The following is a 12,338-nucleotide window of genomic DNA, read 5'->3' as shown; positions in this document are numbered from 1 at the left end:
CAAGGGTATAGATTGCCTTTGAGGACTAGATGGCCCAAATTGATTTCCAAAGGGATCAATTTGTCTAGTTTCAACATAAGAATTACCGGGTATTATACCGGAAGAACAAACTGGAACAGACCAAGTTGTCATAATAGTCCCTGTGTGGACTCCTTCTAGCTGTTGAGAGCTAGTCGGGACAGCTGGTATGCCGGCAAACATCGTCGGAGTGACAACAGGAGCTTCTGCTGTCGCTGTGTCATTTGGCACAGTCCTAGATGTCGACGGTTGCTTAGACATTTTAAGTCTATCCAATAAACTGCCTAACGATTCTACAGGAACTTCCACTGGCGATGGACAAACTTCTGATGCAGAAGGAAAAAGAGTGGTGCCTACTCCAAAATGAGTTGGAGTATTTGCTTGCTGGTCCTCTATGATTTCCTCTATTGCAATCAGACCAGGAGGAAGAGGAAGACCGTCAGGTCCGTAAAAGATTTCTGGTGCCGAAGAAGGGGTTGCTTCGACAACGACAGTTGTTTGAGCAATAAGACTCTGTGGACCGGTTTCAGATGGAACTAGTTCAGTTATGCAAGTACTTGTCCTCAGACTAGGATCAGTACAACTGTCCCTCTGTCGCTGTTGAACTTCTTCAATAGAGGCAGGGATTCCAGAAATATTAGGAGTGACCAGAATCTCAGATGTAGTTGGAACTGTTGTTCTAACTTTAATGGGAGATTTTGACCCGGTCAAGCGAGTTTGCTTCGTCCGTACTACTCTCGGTTCTGGAGACAAAGAAAGTTGACTCGCGAGTCTCCTCGAACGACGGAGTTCTAATTGACTTTCTTCCACGGTTGCGGATTACTTGATCAACTAAAATACAAAAAGGGGAATTATGTTTCCGTATTGAATGAATTTTATTAGACGCTTTTAGACACAACTTTGCTTTTTCATATTTTAAGAGTCGAGAAAAAGCTAAAGATGACTCTAGTCGCCTTCGATGTATTAACGAGCCCGAAGTGACAAATGCTCGGTTGGACCTTTTCAGTTATAGAGTTTGAAAAAGGCCAAAAGAAACTGCTCTGGAGATCTAGGCAGAGGGTGTGCCAAACATTTCGCGAAACCACAGAATACGTTTTACGGTACGGGTGGTCGATCTTCGTGAATGCTGTGTTCACTGCATCGCGATCAGTAGGGCGGTCGACACGGCTTCCTAAGGATAAAGGATAATTGCCTATAGGGGTCTCCCAATATACGCGACGGTACGCGGGAGCTCAAGTCCGTATTAGTGCTATCGTCCCTCAGGAGGAATCACCCACCTTCGTAGAGATCGACAGTCACTACGTTTAACGACGCCGGAACACGTCTCTACCTAGACCTCTATTGTGAGCGTTATGTTACAATGCATTTTTAGATTCATTCAATATATTTTAAGTTGATCTTGTTTATCAGTTTGTCTTTCAGGATCACCACGAGATGTATTGGTACAAATTCCTAAATGCAGCTAAAATGATAAGCAAGCTTTCACAATCTTTTTAGCTTTGAAAATCCTAACTACTGAGGGGAGAGAAAAACCATCTTTCCACACAGAGCACAAAGCACAAACTAATGCACTTTCTCCTAGATCAGACACGCAAACTTATCAAAAATGCAAATGCAAGATGCATGTATTTCTTTTCTTTTCCCTTAATGTTGATGTAGACAAAAGGAAATTGTTGTATAATTTTCGAATTCAATTTGAAGCGTAGACAAACAAGTTTCGTCTAAAATGAAAAGACACCTTACAGGTACTTGTTTTGACACTAAAAATATACGAATTCAAACCATAAAATGAAAAGTAAACAAACTCAAACAGCCATGAACAGTAATAAAACTAGCTCTTAAGATCACACAGACACTTTTACAGTTCGGGATCTAAGAGGCCACAGCTATACTGGTTCGCTTTTCACAATGGGAAACTGTAACTGAAACAAGAAATACTGAAAGAACATTCACAGTTTCATCACACAACTGAGGCGGAATAATGTCAAGGAAAATGGTTTACAGCAAGTACAATGATCAGCAAGCAATCAACAAAAATCAGTGAAAACAGGGCTAAGACACAGTGGGAAAACTGAGCAAGACAATGGCTAACTGGACCAGCGCAGGCTCTGGTCTGTCAGTTTGACTCTCAGCACAGTTCCCGAAGGGAGTACCTGCGCTGTAATGCAGACTGCCTGTGGACAGCCTGCTCTGGGACACGAGAGTTGCGTCTACAAAGTTTTCCGGGTCATAAAAAGCTCAAAAATGCACTGTTTTTGCTGAAATAAAAAGCTATAGGTCAAGTACAGGCTAAGGGATGATCAAGAGGATGAAGATTTATCACAAAGAGTAAAGAGTCTTTTGTAGATTAGCTCTTCAAATCTTGAATTTGCTCAGCAAATGAGCAAGAGTAACAGACCCTCTACTTCGCTTTTGATATAGTCAAAAGCTTTTCGATTTGGTACTCTTTTCTTCGAGAAATGAATAGAAAAATACTACAAACACCAACAAGATACTAGGCTCCCCAGTGGAGTCGCCAGTTTGTTGTGGGGAAAAGTATCCGACGCGGATGACCCTATCCCTACTCTAAAGGTGACAGTCTTTAGCAACAACTGAAAGTAAAGCTTTGATGTTTTCCTTTATGAAAGTACAGAGAGAAGGAAGAACAGATTAACCAACCTGGTGTCTTTCGCTTAGTCGATCCTTATCCTCTCTCTTTGTCTCTTGTTCCCAGCTCCTTTCTCTCTTTGCCGGTCCAGCTACACACAGATCCTGCACAAAACAAGAGAGGAAACTACAAGATACATGTACTCATAACTGATGCATGGATTAGAGTGAATCAAATATACAAGTAAATACAATACATCAATGCAATACAAGTATATAGGAGAACATGCAAAACTTTATTGATAGAAGTAACAGGGTTCTGAGAAGGTTACAACCATTGATGGCTCCAATCCAGCAGCACCTCCCCAGCAGCAAGAAGTCTCCTCTTCACCTCTAGTAAAACAATCACCCAATAGCTCTGACTGTAAACCACCAGCACTTCCTTGCTTTACACAAAATTCCAGCCTCCTTAGACCTCATAGAAGAGCTCTATATATAGGAGAGAAGAAGAGAGGATGAGTCAGCTTGAGACTGACATGAAGCTGCCTTGTGTCCTCTCCCTCTTCAGTTAAACTTCAGTTCCTGAGTCCACTTGGAGATCCTTGCTTACACATGGTGATCAAGTACCTCTTACTCATCACAAGGCGAATCTCATGAACCAAGTGTCAGTTTGGAAGGTTCCTGGGCAATTGACACCTTGCAGAATGACTGTGCCACTTGGCAAATCTCTTCCAGCGCAGGTAGCCTTCATTAGATTTGACTTCCAGCGTAGGTACAAGGAGGAGCAGTTGCATTCCAGCGTAGATGCTCAGTGGAGCAGCTGACATGATCCAAAATAAGCCTGTTTTGAAGTGTTTTCAGGTGGAGAACTGATTGGAAGTGTTGTTGTTTGATGACCTTGCTCTTTTAGGGGTAAGAACAACATGTTTAGGGATTGAGGATCCCTGTAATTATTGAAATTCCATGCTCCATGTCGCGAGGCACAAAAATGTCTATAGCACCTACCTTAAGGGTTTGATAATAAAGAAGCATTTCATATTATTTATGGGTTTCTTTGCATTATCTTATACTTTTATATCAGATCTATAATTAATATGGGGTACCAAGGGAGGTACCCCATATTATCCCCCCTAGGTATATAACATTGTCTGTTAGGGCAATCTTTCCTCAAATGTGCCTCTCCAAAATTCCAACACAAAGCTAACATTCTTTTCTCTCCAACGTTATGATGTTCCTTTCTCACCTTGTCATCATGACATTCCTCTGTATCTCCAAAGGTTGATGCTTGTTGCAACAACTCTTTGATGTATGAAAAGTGTTTTAGCAACATTGTGTTCAACTTTTCCTGTTCTTTTGGATTTTAATGAGCCTTTTATTCTCTACCCTGAAACTCTTCAATCAACTCTGAAGTTCCAGTAAGTATCTTCTCTATTAGCGAAAAATTCTCTTTCTTGCTCATGACGTATTGATTTTTTTACAAGATTATTAATAGAAACAAATCTTCTAATATGATAATTACTATCTATTAATCTTCATACAATTTATCTTATGCCACTAATGTTATTGAGCAATTATACAAAAAATATTTCAACAGTAATGCCATTAAAAGAGTAAGATCATAAATATACAAACATGCACAATAAAGACAACAAAATTTTCCCTGAGAAACCCAAACCTGGGAGAAAATCCATCAACTCTTCTTCTACAAGAATTTTTCTTCAGTAAGGTTTACAATTCTAATTTGTCTAGAAATTTATGCCAAAATCAAAATCCAAATTTCGGTCAATTCATCCTCTATTTGTTCCCATGTATGGCTGCTATAGAAGAGAGACGATGATAATGATTGACCAAAATGATGTCACATTGAATGCACACACACACACACACGTTCCTTCATGATTTGGGTCGACTTGTCCTTTTTGATCCCACACGAAGCCCAATAAAACTTTCATGTTTTATTTTTATTTTCATAAATATTTTAAGATGACTTAAGAGGCCTCTTGGAATGTGGGAATAAATCCCAATGCTACACAAAGATCAATACTCCCTTTTAGTGAGGGAGGTATTTAGCTTGGTTACAATAAATTTCCCCTTAGTTGAAATTTCTCCTTCATAAGAAAAGTTCATGAGCTTGCTGTGTTGATGTATGTATGATTCCCCTTAGTTGAAATTTCTCCTTCATAAGAAAAGTTCATGAGCTTGCTGTGTTGATGTGTGTGTATATATATATATTACTCCATCCTAGAGTGGAAAATGTGAGTATCTAGGGATCTTTACATATGGCTAAATCCATTTATGGATTTTCAGATAAATGTATTAATCTTCTTTGGCCAAAGTCCTTTATGGCCTAGCCAAGTGCTTTTGTCTTCTCAGGAGAGAATATACCCTTGGACCATTCACCCTTAGCCAAAATCCTGTATGGCTTCTTAGGTGAATTACATATATTTCCTCTGGTCAAAGTCCTTTATGACCTAGCCAAGTCCTTTTGGATTCTTAGGAGAATATCAATCCAATCTTGTAATTTCCCTAGGCCATTCACATCTATTCAACACCCTTTATGACCCAACCAAGTCCTTTTGGCTTCTTAGGTGAATGTATCCTTCTCTTTTGGTCAAAGAAATTTGTGACCAAGCCAAAGTACTTTATGGCTTCACAAGATGGTCTACCTAATCCTGCAAAGACATAAACCCTCCCTCTCAATGAGGGATATATTCTCCATCACATCAAGCTTGTTTCCAAACTATAAAAGCTTCACTTTAGACATAGAATTGGTGAGAATGTTTTCAATTTTCTCATCCATGTATATGTAATGGAGCTCCATTGCTCCTCTTTGCACCATGTCTTAGATAAAGTGTCTTGATCAAGGAGTCTTGCAAGAATCTTTTGAAGTCACAATGCTTCACAACTTGTGATCAAACTATGATATACTCTAATCTTGTTGTACTGAGTGTGATAAAAGTCTACTTCTTGCTAATCCAAGATATCATAGTTGATCAGACGCTAAAGTAGCACCCTGATGTGCTCTTTTTGTCCTTTGCACTCCCATCCCAATCTGAATCTATATATCCTACAACCTCACTTCACCACCTAAGACATGTCTCAAACCATATCTATTGTAACACAAAAGTATCTTGACCATTCTTTACTGCAACCCAATGTATCTGTCTCGACTCAATCATATATTAGCTCAAGTTGTTCACTGCCAAGTTAGGCTTGGTGTTAACTAAGCACATCAAGGATCCATTAAATTTCTTGTACATCATGAGATCCATGGAATATGATTCATTAATCCCAAGAAATAGTGTATTTTTCCATAATCTATAATTTCAATCTTCAAGATCAACTCCCTGTAACATTGAAGCAGACCTTCCTATGGTAATCTTGGATGCTTCCTCTGTCATGAAAATAAATCCTCCTTCCACTACTGCTCCCTTTGTCATTTATGCAAGTCCTTCTTCTCTTACTACTCCCACTTTCATGTATGCAAGTTATTTTTCTCTTTCCACGCCTACTATCACATAATCAAGTCCTTCTGATATTTGACATAGTCTCCTCAAAGAAAGGCACACTTCTCCTAGGACCTTTGGTCTCTGAGCATCTTGAAAATCTCACGATCCATATTTAAATAAGAAAGCAACAAATTACAGAGATAACCATAAACATAGAGATGCTGCGGAAATAATACTTCATTTCATTAATGTAAAATACTGAGATATGCTTACAAACAGAAAATGGAAATAAACAGCTAGGGCGATGGTAGCTTGGCTCTGAGAAGAGATGTGGTGGCTACATGCCTCTAAATTGTGTTACAATGAGGCTCGAAGGCCTATTTATTATTTAGAAACAGTGGAAAACCCTTAACATCCCAAAACCTAACCCTAGAAGATGAAACGCCAAATTGTGGGCCCCGTTTGGGTAAATTGGAACATCACTTTCCCGAGGTCGTAACTTTGGAATACAATCTCCGTTTGACGTGTACAATAGCTCGTTAGAAAGATCTACCCGAGAAATACCACTTTGGGAAGAGAAACATTGGTCCATGGACCCATGTTGCCCCCATATTTCCCAAAAAAACGTCGTTTAGGGCCTCAAAATGGCTCTGGAAGTTCAGGACCCGAAAAACTGCTAAAAATAGTAAAATGTGCTACAATTTAGGAAACTGAAAAAACTGAAAGAGATAGTTGTGGGGGTCCAAATGGGATATGTGGGTGGGCAACAACATCCACCTGGATCATCTCAACCCATGACATCCTCTAGGAAAGATACTCCTTCCACTCTCCTTGATGTTCTTCTCCCTTGGAACTAGAAGCTCTCCCTGTCATTTGGCATGGTCCGAGATGTTTATACAATTTCTTCCTCTCAAACACCAATCACAGTTGCTGAGTTTATTCTCAAGCCCTTAGGATAGACAAAAACCAATCCATCAAATACTGGAGCAAACATATCCTTATATTCCACTCCCTCTTACTGGGATAACCCTTGTGCCACGAACTTTTCTTTGTTCTTCCTGTTGCTGCCATTTGCTTGCAAGAACATTGCCTTGGAAACCTTCACAATGTATGTGCAAAGCTCATTTAGGAGACTATGGAAGAAACAATTATATCCAAGAAGAAAAAAATACAAAGACAAGAGGTTGACCAAAAAATGATAATAGTCATGGGAGAAAAAAACATGAAGTACTTATCTTTTGATTAAGAAAAAAGTTGTTGAGGTTTAGAAGGAATTATCAACTCCCTCTTGATCTTTGCCTCAACGTAGAAATAATGAAGTCCATAGCATCTCATCAAGCTTGGATTCTGTTGGAGGAGGTCGACTATCCCAATTCAAGTCGATAGACATACATTGTTACAACAAAAATCAAAAGAGTTAATTAATGTCGAATTAGTTATGGTGTCTGGTCAGACAATTAAACAATTGTAACTATCCTGAAAAGCTATATATATATGTCTATGTATTAGTTCTGATTCTACTAACAGGAGATAATATATGAGAGCGCATTCATTGTTTCTCCATTTGAAGCATCAAAACTGATAGCTTGTTGGATTGAATGTAAAAATATGCAAGAGTTATTTTGTAATAATAATTTATTATATATAAAAATGTATACGTGATGAATGTTACAATGAGGCCCTGCATATATATACCTAAGCAAGTGTCCTTTCGTGATTGGGCATGTCTTTTAGACATGCATTTTCACTTAATTAATGACTATCTAACATAACCAGTATTTAATTATTTAATATTTACATTTTATTTATTTATTTACTTGTTATGAATTATATTCATAACATAGCCCCTTCCTTCAGAAGCTTTGTCCTCAACGCTGTATTGCTAACAATTTCTTCATCTTGTGTTTGTCATCTCGGCATATGTAATTCACTTTTCTTCATCTTGTGTTTGTTATCTCGGCATATGTAATTCACCAGAACGCTGGCTGGACCCCAGGTTATATATATATATATATATATATATATATATATATATATATATATATATATATATATATATATATATATATATATATATATATATATATACGAAGCCCACTAAGCCCACCAGGTTGTACACATTGTTTACGTTTTTGGTGTATTACCTATATTGACCACGAAATGGTGTATGATGCAGTTCATATATATATATATATATATATATATATATATATATATATATATATATATATATATATATATATATATATTGACTACCACTATATGCACTGCTCCCATTGAATCGATGCCGAACCTGTTGACCTTTCGGTCGACATAGCTTGAGGGCAGGGAACGATACTTTACTAAGTGGAGTTACATCTTCATCCTGTGCTTGTAATTCATGTGGCCAATGCCATGATTTCTGTAATAAACTTGAATCATTTCCTTTCACTTTATTATACATATGGTTTGGCAGTACAAATGCCAACGGAAAGGTGCTGAGTGCGCCTGTGAGATTCATAAAATCCCCCAGAAATGGAAACAGTGATGCCACACATGTGGTCACTATCAGATAAGTTGGTCGAGATACCAATCTCACAGTCCAATTGTGTACCAAATAAATGCTTCCGGTGCTCCTACTTTGCGCAGAAACGATGTTGTCTGCTTCTTATGGCATTAAAGAGAGAGTCCATACAGGTTGGTAGAATTTATGATGGACTCACTAAGCTAGTTCGAAACATCGGTTCAATAACTGTTCACAAGTTTTTCCACAAGCAAAAATAAATTCTTATGGCATGTCAGGCAACAAAATTCTTCAAGTAGGTCTCATTGATAAACATGAAAAACATGTCTTCTAAGATTCTGCTAGCTCTATGTTTCTCGAAATTGTGTTTTTACAAACTATAGGTATACTGTATATGGTCCATTTTCAAGTCCCAAACCATAATATTGAATTGAGCTGGGAGATAAGCATGATGTTTCGTTCCCCTGTTCATAAAAAACTCATGTAGTAGAAGTCATTTATGGGTCTCCACAATTTATAGCAAGGATAGAACCTAAAATATATGTCATTAATTGAATTCAACGAATATGAATCGATGACGAATAGATACACCGGATCAAAAAGGAATGATGGATCAATACACTGACCGACCCGGAATTTACATTGCCACGTAGATGAGTGTCATGGAATCTAGTTTTCTGTTTCACAGAACGCGGTGAAATCGTAACCCTAAACCTGTCTTTTACGCAATGCATGAACTTGTCTTTTACTTGATTGTAATTGTATGGTAAATGACATGGGGAAAACAAGTTCAAGCTGAAAAAATTGTGTCTTGGAGTTGTGCTTAATTTACAAAAACATATGCACAGAGAACCTCTAAACCAAGATCTAAGACACAGCCACCAGAGCCTTCAACTCTTAAAAATAAAAAAAAATAGGGTTGGCCCTTCAAGATGTAAATTGCTACATTGTTTGGCTTCTTCAACTTGTCCTTGTCAACTTTCAAAGAAAGTAGTAATTTCTTCATTACAATACTTACAACAATCATGTAAAATGAATATGCCGATTCATTAGTCATGGGTATTTCCTTGGATATGGTTTTTATTGGCACTCTATAGGGCTTCTTGGGTTCCTTATTTCAGAGTTCATAGAGAGTCCTTGTTTCATTACTATAGTGGTTGCAACCATCCCATATTTAGTGAGTGATTCCTTGGATGAGGCCTTAATTAGTGACCCTTTGTTGATCTTCTTGGAATCCTTCATTTCAGCTTTCATAGAGCGCCATTCAATAGGTTTTTTTGGCATTTGTCTTGTTGTCTACACAATCCCTTTGTTGGTATGATTTTTTTCCCTTTCGTTTTCTACAGAAATCCTTGATTGGTTTGATACAAGATTCATAGGAATCCACTCAGATAAAATTTCTACATCCTTAGTGGGCATTTCCATCAATGGGGCCTCAACATGCCCTTTTCTGGACTTCATGCCTTCGTTTTTGTCACTTTCATCATAAAACATCTTCATCAAAACTTCATCATTAACTTCGATTTTCACATCATTTTCAACTTCCTCATTCTCACTATCAATGTCCATATCATTTATATTCACAAATTTTTTGTCTTCTTCTACAAGAAAACACCCAATATCTAAAAGTAATTCCTTTTCTTCATTTCCCATATCTTGATAACCCACTTTTAGTGTATTTATTACAATGTTTGCCTCTTGCAATGGCGACACTTGAGAGAACTTCTCCAACTGCCTCTCCCAATATGTTTTGTCGAGATTGTTGACAAAATTTTTCCCTAACACTTTTAAGCATAAAGGAAAAACCCTATAAATTCTCAAGAACTCTTCCACCCAATCTTCATATCCTTTAAATGGCTTTGATTGAAGGAAATCACGACGGTAGAAGATTTCTTGGGCATGCTTTTTCTGCAATGGTTTTTCATCATACAACAAAGTATCTACAAAAGAACCTCTAAATATATACATGTCATAACATGTTATTAGGATCTTACTACCATGTTCCAGCACATGCACATCCAGTAAACTCTTGGTTTTTTCCACACCATCCACATCATCACAAATAATCAAAACTTTTAGCCCTTTTAAACTATTTCATATAATTCACTTGTGCTGGCCAATTGGAAGGAGTAGATCCATACTCAACAGATCACGAAAGAGTTGCCATTGCAAAGATTGTAAATTGGCATCTTCTCTGATGTTAGACAAACAACAAGACCAGGTAACTTGAGGAACCTGAGTTGTTTGCCCACACCTAGTCTCGCCACTAACAACAACAACATCATTCTTTCTCATCAATTCAAGTAATTGTGTCTTTGATTCTGCTATAGGAAGGGTTGCCCTAGCTTCTAGCATCATCTTGAACTTTTTCATTTTCATTTTTTCCTTGAATTCTTGCTTCAAAGAGTATCTTTCAACCTTTTTGTCTGACCCGAATCTCTCCCCTCTTAGTGTGTTTGATACCAAGGTGAAAGGCCAAGGCTCTTGCTACCTAGCAGATCCAACTCCATTCATACCAACAACAATATGCACAACAACCCACTAAATAGCTACAATTTATGGAGTGTTAAATGTCCTATGAATATGTTTTGTAAAATTTGATGTAAAACATTCAGGAATTGCTAGAGGCTGCTCCTCATACTTAGAAAAGTGCTTCGGGATAGGATCTAAAATTTCTTTTTTCATCTGGGTATTAGGACACCAAAAAACATGCAAAGCCACACATTCATCTTCACTATCATAATTCATATTTGACATAACCTCTTCTTCAAAATTTTCCATATTCATATCAATTTCTTCATCAAAAGTATTTTCTTCTTCCACACTTTCCTCTTCATCATCATCAATGTATTCTTCCTCATTGTTATGATATTGTTCATCTTCTGGTTCCTCAAGATAGTCCTCATCTTGATTTATATCAGCCTCATCAGAATCATTATCTTGATCATTTTCTGCAACATCTTCATTTTCATTATCATCATTCTTGTCAAAATCTTCTTCTCCTGCTTCACATTGCTCTGTTTCCTCACTGTTGCTATCATCTTCCTTATTATTGATTTCCTTTAGATATTCTTTAACTTTTGCACACGATTTTTATAATCGCTGAAATACTTCTTGAATTTTATTACACTTCTCAACGCAATCAGGATGTGAACGTAATGGCACATTGTGCAGCGAACAACGTTCAAAGACCAGCATGATTATATTGTGCGCCATGGATTTGATACCACTGAAGCATCAAAACTGATAGCTTGTTGGCTTGAGTGTAAAAATACACGAGAGGTATTTTGTAATAAGAATTTAATATATATAAAAATTTATAAATGATGAATGTTACAATGAAGACCCACATATGTATACCTAAGCAAGTGTCCTTTCGTGACTGGGCATGTCTTTTAGACACACCTTTTCACTTAATTTAATGACTATTTAACATAACCAATATTTGATTATTTAATATTTACATTTATTTTATTTATTTACTTGCTATTAATTATATTCATACCACCATTATTGTATCTCTTTATCCTTACTTATGTTTGTTATATGTTTGCTTGATGTTTGTACTGTTGGTAACTATACTCACTTTTTCCTAGATTACAACATTGGTTCTGCTGCTGGTAGTTAAAACTCAAGTCACAAAGTATGCAAGATTAAATGTTAGCATTGGAGGAGATACAATTATGGTGGGAGACAAATATCAGTAACTATCTAAAGAACTATGCATAGAGGAATCAACTATCAATTATAGAATCCAGAGCCAACTTCTTCATAAAAGCGCA

General features: G+C 37.2%; 1 pseudogene; it reads right to left on the bottom strand.

Moving 5' to 3' along the window:
- LOC149144490 (nuclear transport factor 2-like) overlaps window positions 1-10,209 on the bottom strand; it is a 103,289-nt pseudogene extending 93,080 nt beyond the window's left edge.
- Between the last annotated feature and the right edge of the window lie 2,129 nt (window positions 10,210-12,338).

This window comes from Pinus tabuliformis, chromosome X, assembly GCF_031772625.1.
Source record: "Pinus tabuliformis cultivar Carrire ecotype Pingquan chromosome X, CPIR1, whole genome shotgun sequence".
Classification (NCBI taxonomy): domain Eukaryota; kingdom Viridiplantae; phylum Streptophyta; class Pinopsida; order Pinales; family Pinaceae; genus Pinus; species Pinus tabuliformis.
The sequence above is the reverse complement of the archived record's forward strand: the minus strand, read 5'-3'. Positions and strand labels throughout refer to the sequence as shown.